At 59.4% G+C, this 14916-nt stretch overlaps 1 protein-coding gene across 3 annotated transcripts in view; it reads left to right on the top strand.

The window, feature by feature from the left end:
* Positions 1 to 14916, top strand: part of GRM4 (glutamate metabotropic receptor 4) — a 109528-nt gene that overhangs the window by 17748 nt on the left and 76864 nt on the right. Inside the window, exon 1 of one of the 3 annotated variants that reach the window (XM_045835185.1) lies at positions 12060 to 12153. The exons of the other annotated variants lie outside the window; for them this stretch is intronic. The gene's annotated coding sequence lies outside the window, so the exon portion shown is untranslated. Of the gene's footprint in view, positions 1 to 12059; positions 12154 to 14916 lie in introns of those variants that run through there. 3 annotated transcript variants of the gene reach the window in all.

Genomic DNA, 14916 nt, shown 5'->3' on the forward strand with positions numbered 1-14916 from the left:
CAATGGCAGGGCAGCCACGGTCTGAGAGCCCCGTGTCTGCTCCCGGCTGTGGGGGGAGCGCGGCAGGGCCCCCACCTTACCACTGGGTCAAACCAGTGCCCACCAGTGCCCACCTCGCGGTGACCGTCAAGCTGAGTCCTGCCGACGAGCCTCGGGGCAGGTGTGCAACGCTGTCCTCGTTTCATGTGTGGGGAGCAGAGGCACAGAGACGCTGGGCGACGTGTGCGGGTCACGCAGCTGGTGGCGATGGAGCCGGTGTTCGAACCCTGGCTGTTTGGCCCGGAATCCGCCCTCTTCACCACTCTGCTCCCCTGTGTCTTGGCTATCAGACGGGCTTGGGTTTGGGGTCTGACCCGAGGCTTACCGTGTGGCCTTTCCGAGCCTCAGTTCACTCGGCTGTAAAATGGCTCACCTGGCAGAAACTGCAATGCGCTCAAAGCCTTCAGTAGGTGCTGGGTGCAGGTCTCACTGGAACGGGCTCGGTAGACCTTAGCAGGACGTCCAACCTTTGGGCGTCTCTGGGCCACACTGGAAGAAGAAGAGTTGTCTTGGGCCAAACATTAAATACACAAACACTAACGAAAACTGATGAGCAAGAAGAAAGGCCTTAAGTAAACTTACGGTTTTGTGTTGCGCTGCACTCAGAGCCGTCCCGGGCTGCGGGTGGGACACCGGGCCAGTGTGGCGAGGTGCTGGGCCCCCCAGGGCAAGGGAAGGAGTGGCAGAGGGCATGGAGGTGGGTCTCACTGAGGGGGACCTGCTCTCCCTGTGCGAGGGCTACACAGCCCTCCCTCTGATTTTACGGTGACTCTCTTCCCCTCAGCCCAGGTGTAGGTGTCTCTTGGTGGCAGGAGTCTGGGGAGGGAGGCCTCAAGACTTGGTCAGGTGGGGTGTGAACAGACAGGAGAGAGGAAGGTGGGAGGAGGTGAGTGTGGCGTTGGGGAGCAGCCCCTGCGGAGTCTGGGGCCCCCAGACAGCCCCCTGCCAGTTCTCCTGTGCCCTTGGCTGGGCCAGGGATGGGGCCGCTGGGGTAGAAGGGCCATTGCTCTAGGGGCTCTCAAGCTCCAGGTGGCTTATCGCAGCCACCTGGGGAACAGCAGGTGATGAGACCTGGGGGCCAGATCTGTATTTGGACACCGGTTGGGAAGATCTCTTGGCCGCGGGACCAGATGCTGTGGTTCTCCTCGGTACCCCAGTATTCCTGTCCCAGCCAGCTTTTCTCTGGAGTGTCCCCACCCGCTGTGCAGGCCTCTCAAGCGCCCTTCCTCCGAGGTGCACCCTGTATTCAGTCAGAACCTCTCTGATACGGGAGGCAAGGGAGTGGAAGCAGGAGGAGGTCAGCTCTGGCAGATGGACTGGCAAACAGGCTCATTATTGTGGAATTAAAAGGAGGGGGTAAAGGTCTTTGGGGGCCATTTCTTGGAGATGCCCTGGAGGGAGGCCTGATGGGCTCTTAGAGACCAGGCTGGAGCTCACAGGCCCCTGGGTGGGGTGCGTCGCGTTGTGGACGGGCGAAGGTGGGGCTGAGCCCGGGGAGCCTCAAGTTCGTAATGGCCGGCTTCCGGCTCTCACCAGGCTGTCTGGACCCTGGTTTGCCCCTCTGTAAAAATCCACTCATTCATTCATTCATTCTCCAAATCTGAATTGAGCGTCCCTGAACCTTTCACTGCTTGAGCGGTGGTTCTCCCTGTGGCCACACACTGGGGTCGCCTGGAGAGTTTTAACTGTCCCGGCGCTGAGTCCCACCCTGGAGATTCAGGTGGCATTTGTGTGAGATGGGCCTGGGCCCCCCATGTGATGCCCATGTGCAAACCAGGTAGACAGCCACCACCCTGAGCAGGAAACAAACCAGGTGGAAGCCTTGCCCTGGCGGGTTCCGTGTTTGCAGGGGAAGGTGGGTGCTGAGCAGGTAAAACGCGTAAACACCCGCGGAGCAAAGTAGGGAAGCGGCTAGAGAGCCATGTGGGGACGCGTGTGAGGCGGGGCCAGCGAGGCAGGTGCTCTGAGGGCAGTGGTTGAGTGTGGGCCCTGGGGTCGGACGGTCTGGGTTCATCCCCTGCCCTGCCACTTGTTACCTGGGGGCGCTTCTTTGTGCCTTAGTGTCCTTGTGTGTACAATGGGGAGCCCTACAGCGTGCACCTCAGAGGGCACTGAGGGCCAGCTGAGGGGTGCGTGGAAAGGGCTCCGGGCACTGCCTGGTGCGGAGACTGTGGCTATCTGCCCGTGCCTGCTCGTGGTGGGCAGCCCAGAGCACTGGCTCTGGAGGCAGCCGTGCAGTCCGTAGCTCAGACCCCAGCCCCGGGCCACTGGGCCTCCCTGGGCCTCACTCACCTAATCTGTAAGATGGGCGGGATCACAGGGGCCTCTCAGGTGTGGAAGTAGAGTGGTATCGTGGGGAGCTGGTAGCATGGTGGGTGTACAGTGGGGCTCAGTAGGGGTAGTCTTCATCTGCTGCTGCCAGAGCACCCTAGAGGACTTCGAAGGGCAGAGGTGTGGTCTCCGAGCCATGCAGGTGGGGGCTTGGCAGTGTGGACGGGCAGCTCGCTGGTGTTCGGCAGAGGGATGACTCTGGTGGGTTTCCCTGTTTGATGGTCCCGGGGTCCTCCTGCCCACACCGTTGGGTGTGGGGGGTGGCAGGGGCAATCTCTGGCTTCCCACTGTGGGGAGGGCTGTGGGCCCCCTTACCAGAAGCCTTTCGTAGCCCAGGGACCTGCCCTCCGGGCCTGGCTCTGCTGCCAGCTCTCTGTGGGACCCCGGCCAGGCTGGCTGTCTCCCCTGGGGGACGAGGGTGTTGGGTGGGCAGGCTGCTACCCCACTCTGGCTGGTGGCCTTCCTGCAGAAGGGGTCCTGCGCTCACTCCCAGTGCCGGGGTGGCCCTGGCGCTGCCATAGCCGCCGGGGCCTCTCCAGGCACCTCTGTGCTGCACGTCTTAGCCGTGTCTCGTGCTCTCCCCAGCCTGCCCCGCGCCTGCGCCTTCTCCCGGCAGCCTCTCCTGATGTCTGGTGCGCAGTCGCCTCCTCCTTCAGCCTGACTCAAGGCCCGGGGCTTCCCTGCCCTGTAAAGGCTGCAGTGACCCTGGGGTCCTTGTGGGTCTCCCCGGAGTCCGTGACCATGTCAAGGGCAGAATTGGGCTGGACCTCTCTTGTCATTCCCCCTCACCGGTGCCTGGCTTGAAGGCAGACAGACAGACAGACAGACAAGTCAGGGAGTCCGAGGAGAGGAGTGGTGCCTGTGGCGGTGGCGGCCCCCGCCATCCGGAGGGCGGGCTCAGCGCCCCTGCCCAGCCCTGAAGGACCTGTGTGCTCTTTAGTTTCCTCCCAGTTTATCAAACCAGCGTTTTTATGACCCAGGCATGTTGGAAATGGAAAGAAGGCAAATTCTACTTTTTATTCCAATTGACCTTTATGCTTGCCACTGGCCCGGGTGCCTGCGCTGGTGAGGTGAGGAGACGCAGGCCCAGGCCTTCATCCTTGCCCCTCTTGGCAGTCAGGGGTCACGGCCTCAGGGGTCATGGCTGGCAGTCAGGGGTCACGGCTGAAGCCACTGCGCTGTGGGCAGGAGAGCAGGGGCCCCCTTCTCTGATGCCCTTTCTCTGTGCATCTGTCCCAGCCCCTCCTCGTCCTGACTCAGTGGCTTTCTCTGTTTCCCTGAATGACCTCCCACATCTCTCTGCTCCTCCCGGCCCCCTCCGCACCCTGTCTGCTCTGTCTGGGCCTCTCTCTGGGTCATGCTGGGCAGCCCCATCCAGGCCCAGGGTCAAGGCCAGGAGGCAGAAGCAGCTGATCAGCCCGCTTTTCCCCGGCCAGGTGCCCCAGCCTTGTGCCCACTCTGGCCGCCTACCTGCCGCACTCCTGGTCTCAGCCGTGGGCATCTCAGTACTGAGCACTGCCTAGTGGACACCCAGCCCACCCAGGCCCCCTCCCCCGACTAGGCTGACCCCACGGAGCTCCAGAAATCCCCCTTGAGTGTGTGCCTGACCGTGGCAAGTCTTGCTGCTGCTCCGGGCCCTGCTCTGCCCGCCTGTGGGGTGAGTGGGGCCGGCTCGGCTGACTTCCAGGGCACGAACCTGTTCCAGAAAGGGATTCCTGGCTCTGCCCCCGACTGACTCTGTGACCTTGGGCAGGTCCTGGAAACTCTCTGAGCCCAGTTCCCAGGTCTGTGAGATGGAGAGGGTGGTATGTTAAGCCGGACAATGTGAAGTTACAGCACAGGGCCGAATGCGCAGCCGCTGCTCAAGAAGCAGCAGCTGTGTGAAGTGTGCGGTGTGTGTGAACGGGCGCTCCCGGCCCTTCTCTCCAGTTCCCTCCCTCTGGACCTGCGTCCTCCTGGGCTCCAGTTTCTCCCTGAGGTCTGTGGGGCGGTGCCCAGGGTGGCCCAGGAGGCACGAAGCTCCCCACTGGCCCGCAGGGACAGTGAGGGCTCGTCCTGGCTTCGGGGAGGCTGGAGGCCCTGCCTGCTCTCCGGTGTCCCCGGGGGCCAAGGGGGACTTTAAAACCCCTCACAGCTGACATGTCCTGATGGGAGGGAGCGCCACCCTGTCCCGAATGGCTCTCTGACTTCAGCACTCACCTCGTTCTCCAACCCCCAGGGCTGGGCTTTAGGGGAGAGGGCAGGCAGCACTGACCTCTGTGGGGCCCTGCGCAGGGGTTTGACTTCCTGCCCCCCAGCCAGAGCCACCACCTCGGTCCAGCCCGGCTTCCGGCTTCCGGAGGCTGCTGGGGAATGCAGGGTGGCCTCTGGAGCGGCTGAAAGAGGGCAAACTTAACCCTCGGGAGGCGTGAATTCCAGGTGGGAGATATTCCAGGCGAGGTACTGCAAGGACCTGTGAGGGGTGTGCACAGAGCGGGGTGCACTTGGCTTTCCCAGCTGTGCCTTTGCTTTATCAAAGGTGAGAGGTGCCTGCAGTGTGGCTCTGACAGGGACCGGCCTCTCTCATATATTTCAGGAACAAGCTATTTTAACCATAGGAAATGTTACAGAGAATATGTGATAAACTACCCTGTGCCCACCACTAGGCTCGGTCAGGTATTCATATTTTGTCCTAATTTTGTGTCAATTTGTTTTCATTTTAAGAAAGAAAACATTGTGGATCTAACCAGAGGCCCCTGCAGGGGCCTCGGGTCCCACTGCTTTCCTCCCCGGCCAGGCGGCCATGCCCTGCCCTTGTGCGTTGTGTTCCGTCCCTTTAATTCCTGCACACTCAAAAACACACGTCTGTCTCCACAGGTCACCCTTGGCTGTGCGCGTGTAAGCTGGATAACGACAGAGCATACAATGTGGTGTGCGTCCTGTAGCTTGCTCAGTGTCGCTCTGCTGTGCGGCTTTGTTCCTCCTCCCTGCTGTGTGGCCTTGCACCTCCTGACCGCGGCAGTGCCCCCTGCATCCCTGTTCCCTCAGTGGGTCGGTCGCCTGGGCACGTTCCGCGATGCTCTCCCCGGGTTCACCGATGATGTTGCTGCATGGCCGTCCCTGCCCGTGCCTCCTGGTGCTCTCGGGGACTTTTGGGTCACGCCGGGAGTGGGTTGCAGAGTTGAGGGGAGGAATAAGCCTGCAGGACTTTTCCAGAGGCTGCCGTGCGCTTGGCAGGGGCCTCCACACCTGCCTGCCTGCTGCCCCCTCCCCCAGTGGCTCGTTAAAGCAGGTTTTCAGGGCATGCCTAGGCCCAAGCCAGCCCTGCTGAGGAGACCCTTGGGGTGTGCAGTGTCATTTCTTAGAGCTCTGGGGAACTCCTCTGACCAGCATTTGCAGGTTCCTCTCATCTCTGTACTCATCATGTGACTTAGGGTCAACTGCAGGGTCTCTTTGAACTGAGTGCCCTCCTCTGGGAAATGGGGCGGCAGGAATGGCGAGGACTCAGGCCGGCTGGGCCTTTGCTCCCTGCGGGGGTGGCTGATGCTTTCTCAGGGCGGGACTGGGCTCCGTGCCCCTGCACTTGTCTGCGGAGTCACGCTCACATCCGTGCTTTGCTCAACAGCTGTCACAGACCCCTCATTTGCACAGGCCGTGCTGTGCTGTGCACGTGCAGAGTGTGGGCCGAGGCCCCTCTTGGGAAGGTGGCTGAATGGGCAGCAATTCCGTGTCAATGAGGTGTGTGCTCTGTTGGGGTGGAGGAGGAGCCCTGAGGTTGTGTCCGAGGGGCCTCTTCGCCCGCGTGGGGTGGGGGTATCAGGGAAGGCTTCCCGTCGGAGGACAGCTAGTCGTGAGTCTGTGGCCAGTGCGTGATGAGCTAGGTGGAGGCCACACTGGCTGGCAGGGGAGGGTATTTCAGGTGGAGGGAATGGTGAGTCCACAGGCCTGAGGGTGGCAGAGAGCCTGGTGTGTGCTTTGGGTGGGGTTTGTCCCAGGGCTGCTGGGGCCCCGGTGAGGGCAGGAGCCTGGGCCTGACCCTGGAGCCCACCTCCCCGCAGCCATCACTCTGCTCTGCTGGCCTCAGGTTGCAGCTGGAGGGGCTGATGGGAAGCCTGAAGTGTGAGGAAATGTTAAGTACCTTAGAAGTGCAGTACTTTGATTATTTTAAATTGCCTAAGTGGTTTCTAAGATAGTCCTAAGTACCCTAGTGACACAGACACAAAAATCAATTAGTAAAGTACAACAAACCGGCCAGAGGGAAGTAGCCCCTCACCTGCCTTCCCTCCTCCCGCACCCACCTTGGCCTGGCCAGTCAGCCGGGCTCTCCTCCCACCGTGCTCCTGGCCTTGGGTCCTGGCTCCTCTCTAAACATTTCAGGCCTGGGTAAGGGGGTTGGGTAGGGGGCAGGAGGGAGGGCGTGGGGGGTGCCTGAGAAGGTCCCCTGTAAACATGCTTCTCTCTCCTGAATGAGCCTTTCATCCAGTGGCCCCAGGGGAGTTGGAGCCCCCAAGGAATGGTTTTCTTTTCAATTATAGCATTCTTATCTGAAGCCACAACACACCCCCTAGTGTGTTCAAAGGAACCACAGGACATGCATGTCCTGGCCTGGCCATGGAGGTAGCACTGCTCCCTGCACGCTCCCTCCCTCCCTGCGAGCTCCCTCCCTCCCTGTGTGCTCTTCCAAGGAGCTCTGGGGCCTGAGCACAGGGTGCTGGTGTTGCACACTTGGGAGTACCATTCATCCAGTGTTTTTGGGGAATGTGTGCACACCAATTTTTACACACCTGCACATCTGCTTGGTGACCTCACACAGGGCCCTTGGGGATTGCTCTCTGTCAGTGAGGGAGGCCTTTGTATGGCCACATAGCATCCCTGCTTGTCTGCTGAGGGACACTTAGGTGGTTCCAGATCTTGTGATTATACCAGCAGAGCCACGACGGGTGACTGTGCACACTGGCTGCTCTGCATGTCCCTGGAGGGTAAATTCCAACACACAGTGCTGGGTCAAAGGGCAAGTGTGTTTGTAATTTCTTGCCCTCCTTCCAGCAAGGGGTGAGGGCTGGACTCTCAGGGCCCTGTGGCGGTGCCTCCACCCCACTGCCAGCGGGGGTCATCAGTTCCTGGAGGAGGCCTTATGCGCATGCCCCCTTCCCAGCGTTTGCTCCCAGGGTTCGGTTCTCTCTGCTGGGCGTGCTCTCCCTTCCCTTCTAAGCAGCCTTGGGACCCCGGCATAATCATTTAGACTGTCTGCTCCTCAGTTCTCCCTTCGACAAAATGCATCCAGACCAAATTTTACTGGGAACTTCTAGAGGGTAGCAAGGAAGCTTTCCCACTTCCTGGAGGGCCTTCAGCCTGTTCTGCTGAGGGGCTTGAATCTGTACTTGTTTCCATGTTAGACATGGTCTTAAGCATCTGGGGGCCTGCCGCCTCACTTCTCCTACCTGAGGTACACAGTGAGGTGAGAGCAAAGTGCGTCACCTGGAGCACATCGTACGTGTTTATTATATTAGTGTTGTATAATTCACAAACCTCCTTTGAAAAAGTCGTGGCTCCTCCCCTCATTGCCGCCCTACCCGCTCTTCCCCGCTCTTCCAGTCCAGCTTCAGACCTCTGCCTTGTCTGTGCGGGGCCCTACCCGCCTCCCAGCCCTCACCCGCCTCTGACTCCTGCTCCGCTCCTCCTTGTAGTCAGTGCTGGCCACTGAGCCTCCTCTGGTCTCCCCACTGAGGGAGGGAGGGAGGGAGAGAGGTAGAGAGCGCCTGAGCTTGGGGACTGCCATTCATTCGTTTTGTGGGTCTTCATAGAATCCAGAGGGATGAGTCAAAATATATTTTGAACAGAGGGGTGTCAATGTGTAAAAAACAAACACAAACAAACAAGTCTGTTCCTAACAGAAATCAGGCACAGATCCTACTGGAAAGTAGGCAGCAGGTGCCGATTCATCGCTGGACGTCGCTCTATTTTGTGAGAGGTCAGGTGAGCAGGTTCTGTTCCGGTTGGTACAGCTGTGTTCCATTTTGTAGCAACCGTGACAGGGCCATAGGGCCTGGTAGAGAAGCAGAAACGGGACTCAGGTCAGTCCCGACAATTCACGGTTCAGTCTTTTGCAGTCACCCCTCGATCATCGCACTCCACCGTCCCACAACGCGGTGGGTCGGATGCCCTGTTTTAGAGGCGAGGACACAGGCCTGGAGAAGCCCGTGTGGGGGAGGCCACCAGGCACTTGGGATCAGAGCTGAGCTTAGAACCAGGGCCCAGCCGCCCAGCCCAGTGCCCAGCCCTCTCCACGCTGGACGTCCCGGGCAGGCGGTCCGGCAGGTCCTTTCAGGGCAGCGGCCCTTTCTTACTGCAGGAGCGCGTGGGTGGCGTGGAAGGAAGGTGGCTGCAGGCTGGAGCCGAGCTGGTCCTACCCCGCCCCGTGGAGCAGGGGATGGCCAGCCCTGGGTCCTTGTGTGTGGGCATGGCCTGATGTCCCCTGACTCTGTCCTGTCGGCGCTGCCATAAGAGCCAGCATGTCCGCTGTAGATCTGGGAGAAAACAAAGAACGTGAAGAGCAAAGGAAGTTTGCCTGTTCATCCCACCGCCCAGAGTGACCCCTTGATGTGTTTGTGTATTTTCTTCCAGCTCTTCCTCTGCGTAACTTGTGAACGTTGATGTCACAACACCTATGCTTCTGTAGCTAGCTTTTGCCCCCAGGCTGCAGCAGGGGGCATTTTCCAACACCCTTAAGCAGCGTTTGAAACACGGTACTAGCGGCTGTGCAGCCCCCACCCGGGGCACCGTCCTCTTTGATGTATTGCCTCTCACAGGGGGCTGCTTCCTCGGGGGTGTCTGCAGTTCCAACAGGCTCCTTCCCCCTGAGGAGATGACAGGAAGGCTGGGTGCTGGGTGTGGGAAGCAGGAGGTGGGAGGGCCCTTCTTTATTGGGGAAGTTATACTGAGAGAGGCAGGCACTCAGGTGAGCTCCCAGAGACAGCGGTGGGAAGGTGGACATGGCAGGTGGCGTGTAGGAGGCGGAACCAGGTGTCCTCGGTGGTGCTATGGGCGTGGGGTGTGGGGCCGGGAGGTGTGCTGAGCTGAACCACAGGCACGGGGCTGGGGGACTGTGGCTTCCCCTTATTCCTGCCCAGGACAAAAGCCCCTAGAGCCCCGGAGACTGCTCAGGGATTTCAATTCAGCGTGGTGGCCAAGGGAGGGGGTGGGCAGGGGTCGGGCTGGCAGGGAGGGCGGTGACCTCACTTGTACCGTCTGCTGTGGACAGGTGGGAAGTGTGGCAGGAGGGGCCCGGGAGAAGGAGGCAGAGGCCCTGGGACTCCCAGGGTGGCACTGCCCCGGCCTGGTGCCAGTGTTGCCCTTTTTGGCCTGGCCCCTCCCCCAACCCCCCCACTTCCGCTGCAGAGCCCCAAGGCCATTCCCCACCCCTCGGAGTCCCAGCTGCCAGCCTCTGCCAGTGATGCCCCCTCTGCCCCTGGAAAGTACTCTGTCCACCTTTGCTCTACACATTAAGGAACTGAAGTATAGACACAGTGAAGTGTTCACGTTTCAGGTGCACTGCTTGACGAGCCTTTATAATGCATACACCTGCATGAGCATCGGGACGGGACATTTTTAGTCCCCTAGAACGTCCCCTGGAGCCCCTCCTTGTCAACGCCCCTCTCTCCCTGGGGCTCCTCAGGAGCCTGACTTCTGTCTGACAGCACAGAGTGGTTTTGCCTGGTTCTGAGCTTCAGATAAACAGAAAGCATGTGTTTTGTGTCTGGCTTCTTTTCAGTCACGTTGTCTGTGAGATTCATCCCTATGGTAGGGTTTATTTGCAATCCGCTCTTTTTCATTGCTCTGTAATATTCTATTGTGCTTATTCACATAGCTCATCACTTGTCTGTCCCTTCTGCTGCTGGGCACTGGGGCTGACCCCAGTGCTTGGCTATAATGAATAAAGCCGCTCTGAACATTTGTGTACCTGCCTCTCAGTGGACACAGACGCTCCTTTCATGTAAATATGCACAGGGTCGCCAGCTCAGAGGCTACACGAGTGCTCAGCTTTAGCAGGCACTGCCAAACACTTCCCCAGAGGTGTCATACCATCTCTCCATGCTGTTTTGCTTCGGAAATTCCGCCTGTGCTTCAGGGTGCATCCTGAAGGCCCCCCTCGCATTACCCTGCTGGAGAGCAACACTGGTCATTCGGCATTAGCTCTGCAAGGTGGTATTTCTCTTCTTCCTTGCTCTAGCTGCCGGCCTGCGACTGTAAGACAGGCGGCTGAGTGTGTGTGCCTGGCCCTGGGTCAGGAGCCTCCCGCAGCTTGTCCAGCATAAGTCACCGGCTGCAGGCGGGGAGGCCGCTGCTCGGCCAGACGGCAGCAGAGGCCTGTAGCACTGCCTGTCGCAGCCTGTGTGCACGCCGCAGTTCTCGGTGGCATGTGTTTGGAATTTCTTGCTCTTTTTCAGCTCGCCCACTTTGATTTTACTTGGCCTCATATTCTAGTCCGGGGGTTGTTGAATTAAATCTCATGGGTGACCTAGTTAGCTTGGACCAGCCAGCTCCTGAAAGATCTGTCAGCTCTTTCCTCACGCTGAGTCTGTGCCCGGGAACTGGGGATTTCCAGGCTGGGGTGGGGGCGGGAAGGCCGCAGAAGCCCACACGCGTGGAATGAAAGGCTTCTTCTGCATCCGCCAACATTTGTGCCTCATTTTATTGAATGCTTTTTCCAGGTTCCCTTCCATTGATGGTGACAGTCCCCGGAGGTCACAGCCTGGCTGTCGTCACTTGCATTTTTTCAGGGACAAAACTGGCGCCCAGGGAGGTGGTGCGATGCGATGCGCCGAGTTTGTCATGGAGCCTGGAGAGGAGCCAGGCTGGCGCCCTGACCCTGCCTTCCAGAGCGCTGTGAAGTGTTCCCTGGGGGCGGGGCCTGGAGCTGGCGGGGGACTGACGTTAGGCTCAGAACCCAGCGATCCTCGTCCCAGGGCCGCTCTGGGAAGCTGGAAAGGCTCTTTTAGTTATCGATTTACTAAATGGTCTTTTAGAGCCCTGAAAGCTCTGCCGGGTGTCTCAGGGGCAGCCTCTGGGATGATGCTAACCGCAGACCCCTGGAGGCCCAGGGGCCGCTGTCCATGGTCCTGAAACAACCTCGCTGTTGGGAGGCAGGGGAGGACAGCAGTGTTGGCCTTGGGGGCACTCACAGGTCCCCAGGAAGTGCTCTCCTGCTAGTCTTGGTGGCAGCTGGGCATGAGGCTGGGCAGACGGTGCGGGTGCCTTGATATTTAAACTGAAGCCTGAAGAGACGGTTGCTCTCTCGACTGTGCTGACAGTGTACTGAATAAATAATTAAGTGGTGGCTGTGCTGTGCCGTGCCGTGCCGGCCACCCTTATTGTGGGGGTGGCCACATGTGCACTCACAAGTGCGAGCTTCTGGGTGGGTTGGGAGCTACTGTTGTGGGCTGCCGGGTGGACCAGAGGCGGTGCATTGCTGTCCTGACAGCGTCCTGGCCACCTCTCAGCCACGGTGAGTCAGTTTCCTCCTGGGCAGCCCTGAGGAGACATTAGAGGAATGTGGGACCAGCTTCTCCTGTGTGCTGTGATTAAGTGGCACTTAAAGGTCCATTTGTCCTCAGACCAGCCCGAAAAGCCAGCAACCTGGAGGAAAGGCCCCTCTTCCGGCGCACTCTCCTTGGGCTGTGTTTGAACTGGTTGCATTTAATTCAGCAAATCTGGAGCTCCAAGTTTGTACAAGATACCAGAGCAGGTGGTGGGGACAGCAGCGACTGCCAGAGTGAATAAATCTGGGTCCTCTTGGACGGGAAGGTATGATGCGTGTGATTTGTCACAGCTGAATTTGGGGTTGGGATTGGGGGCTCTGGTGGAGGTACAGGTGAGGGGCTGTGGGGGCTCAGAGTGGGGAGAGGACAGGTCTGACAGGGCATGCATGGGTGGCTGCCTGGAGGAGGTGGCTGGTGTCCTGCAGGCAGAGAGGGAGCCATGCCAGTGCTGTAAGTGGAGAGGGCTGTACGACCAGACCTTGAGGTGTGTCTGGTATGGGTGCCGCAGGGCTTGTGGCGTGGGGAGGGTTGGTTGGCGACTCAGTGGAGACGCAGTGGGGGTGGACGGGGAGGCTTAGGCCGAGGATGGGGACTTGGTTTTGTAGGATGGTGGCCTGGTCCGACTGGGGGTTAGAAATAGTTCCCTGGGTGTGGAGTGGAGGATTGGCTTCAGGCCGAGGCCTGAGGCGGAGAGTGATTAGAGACAGATGGAATACTTCAGACTGGAAGTGTTGGTGGCCCAAAGGATGGCCTTTAGCATTTTGTCATTCGCTCATTCATTCACCAGTCAAATACTTAGTGAGTCAGATGTTGGGCTAGGTGTGGAATACAGCAGTGAACCAAAGCCCAACCCTCACCCACGTGGAGCCCACTTCCCAGAGTGGGGAAGACAGGAATGAGATAAGCAATGAGACTGTGCGGAGGAGGAAAACTGCCTGGGGTCAGGGGCTTTGAGAGTGAGAGGGGGGAAGTCTCCTTTAAACAAGGCCGTCAGGGAAGGGGTGTTCGAATAGACACAGGCAGGCAAGGAAGGGAGCCAGGCGGCTGAGTGGTGGAGGGCAAGCCAGTGCGAGGGCCCTGAAGCAGGAATATTCTCGGTCCGTCAGGGGCAACAGGACAGGGTTCAGAGGGGAGAGGAGGAGGCAGGGGCAGACCACCCGGACTCCTGGTACCCAGGGCAGTTTGACTGTTCACTCTGGGTGTGATGGGCAGCCTTGGAGGGTTTTAACCAGGGAGTGGCAGGATCGGATCTGTGGTTTTAAAGGTGCTCTCTTGCTGCCCTGTGTAGGCTCAGTTTGTAGTATTGTCAGTGGCTCCTGTGGAGTTTTTGTAAAAACCCTGCCCTCCCCTGCCCTCTCCTCATTCCCTCCTCTTTGTTCCCTTTTCTTTTCCTCTCCTCTCCCATTCATTCTACCAGGGGGCAGTCAGCCCCCAGCCCTCCTCCATAGTGGCCCCAAAGAGGCTTCCAGGTGGCAACCGGCAGAGCTGTGTCCTCCTCCGCCCCTGCCCGGGACCCTCACCACTGTGCCTGGGCCTCGTGCAGCGCCCCCTTGTGCGCCTCCGCTTCCCTCGCCCAGGAGGCGAGAGCCCTGCCGGTGTCTCTCACATGGGAGATTGTATGTAGAGGCTGTAAGTGGGAGGCAACTGTCACCACAGTTGTCAAAGCCAGAGGGAAGGCCAAAGGGGGTGGTTGAGGGGCACCGTGGGAGTGGTTACTTAGGAACCTGTGGCCTCCAAGGTGGGCCCTGGCTGAAGCATAAATGGAGGCAGAAGCTGCCCCAGGGAGGAGAGCTCGGAGGAGGCAGATGCCCAGTGAACTGCCAGAGGGTGCGGGGCACTTCCTGGGCCGGAGGCCGGTGCAGCCACCCTGGTGCCAGTGCCCCTGGTGCTGGTGTGCTGGGGTGGAGAGAGGAGTCTGGTGCCCCTCCTCCCCTTCTCTGTGCCCCCACCAAGCCCCTCCCACCAAGAGGCTGGGGCCAAGGTGGTGTTTCTGCTGTGGGCACTCAATGTCCTCATTTGGGGGGTGCTCACACTCCCACCTTCCACACCCAGGCCCCTCCCCCCACAAAGAAATCGGTGAGTCCCCTGTCCCCGGCGGTAAGGCCCAAATGCAGGAGCCTCCCTCCTCTGTCTGGCCTCAGGAGGGCAGTTGAGTTCACCGCCCTTCATATTCTCGGCAGAGAGCTGGCAGTGAGGCCCGAGTTGGGGGTGCGCCCGCTGAGGGCTCTGTGGGAACCCCTGGATTGGCGTGGGAACCCCAGTCCTCCAGGCGCAGCTTACAGAGTTGTAAGCAGGCAGACGCTGGCTCTCCCAAGGGATGGGGGGGACGACAGAAAGAAAAGGCCTGTTTAATTTAATTCTGTGTTTTTTCACTTGTTGGATAAATAACCTTCATTAAGATGGAAGGTGGGGGGATGGACAGGGAGAAGTTTGATTAACTTCGAGCTGGTTTCTCATTTGTTAATTTTCTCCCAGTTCAGCAGGATTATTAAAACAAATTACAGACCCTGCTTTCTCCTCCCTGGGCTGGAGAGAGGGTTGGCTCATAGGGATGATCCTGCCCCCACTTTCACTACAGTTATTTAGGTGCAATTTGGGATTTTGGGGGGAGGCCTCCCCACCTCAGGTCTTTGGGTAAGGCCCCTGTTCCTTTCTGGGGGTCCCCGCAGCCTCGTGAAAGATTTAGACAATTAGGAAATAGAGCAGGGGGGTGCTGGCCAGGACACCCTCCCCCCAGCAGTGCTGAATAGCCTGGGTGGGCTGGCGCCCTGGGATGAGGGACAGGCCTGCCCACTGCGCCCCCTCCTGTGGTGTGCAAGGGGGCAGCACTCTGGTGAGCCTGGCGAGCTGGCTCAGAGCCTCTGGGCTGCCCTAAGCTGGTGCCTCAGGCCCCTGAACCCCCACATCCACTCGCCCATCAGCTCTGGCCCACCTCAAGCTCTGCAGAAAAACTGCCCCCTGCCAGGTGTTAATGGGGGATAGCAGGTCAGCACTTTCCTGCAGTTAGGAGTCCCAGCTGCTTGATGGA

The sequence above is a fragment of the Phyllostomus hastatus genome, unplaced genomic scaffold (genome assembly GCF_019186645.2).
Source record: "Phyllostomus hastatus isolate PE091 unplaced genomic scaffold, TTU_PhHast_1.1 phas_contig_1048, whole genome shotgun sequence".
Classification (NCBI taxonomy): Eukaryota; Metazoa; Chordata; class Mammalia; order Chiroptera; family Phyllostomidae; genus Phyllostomus; species Phyllostomus hastatus.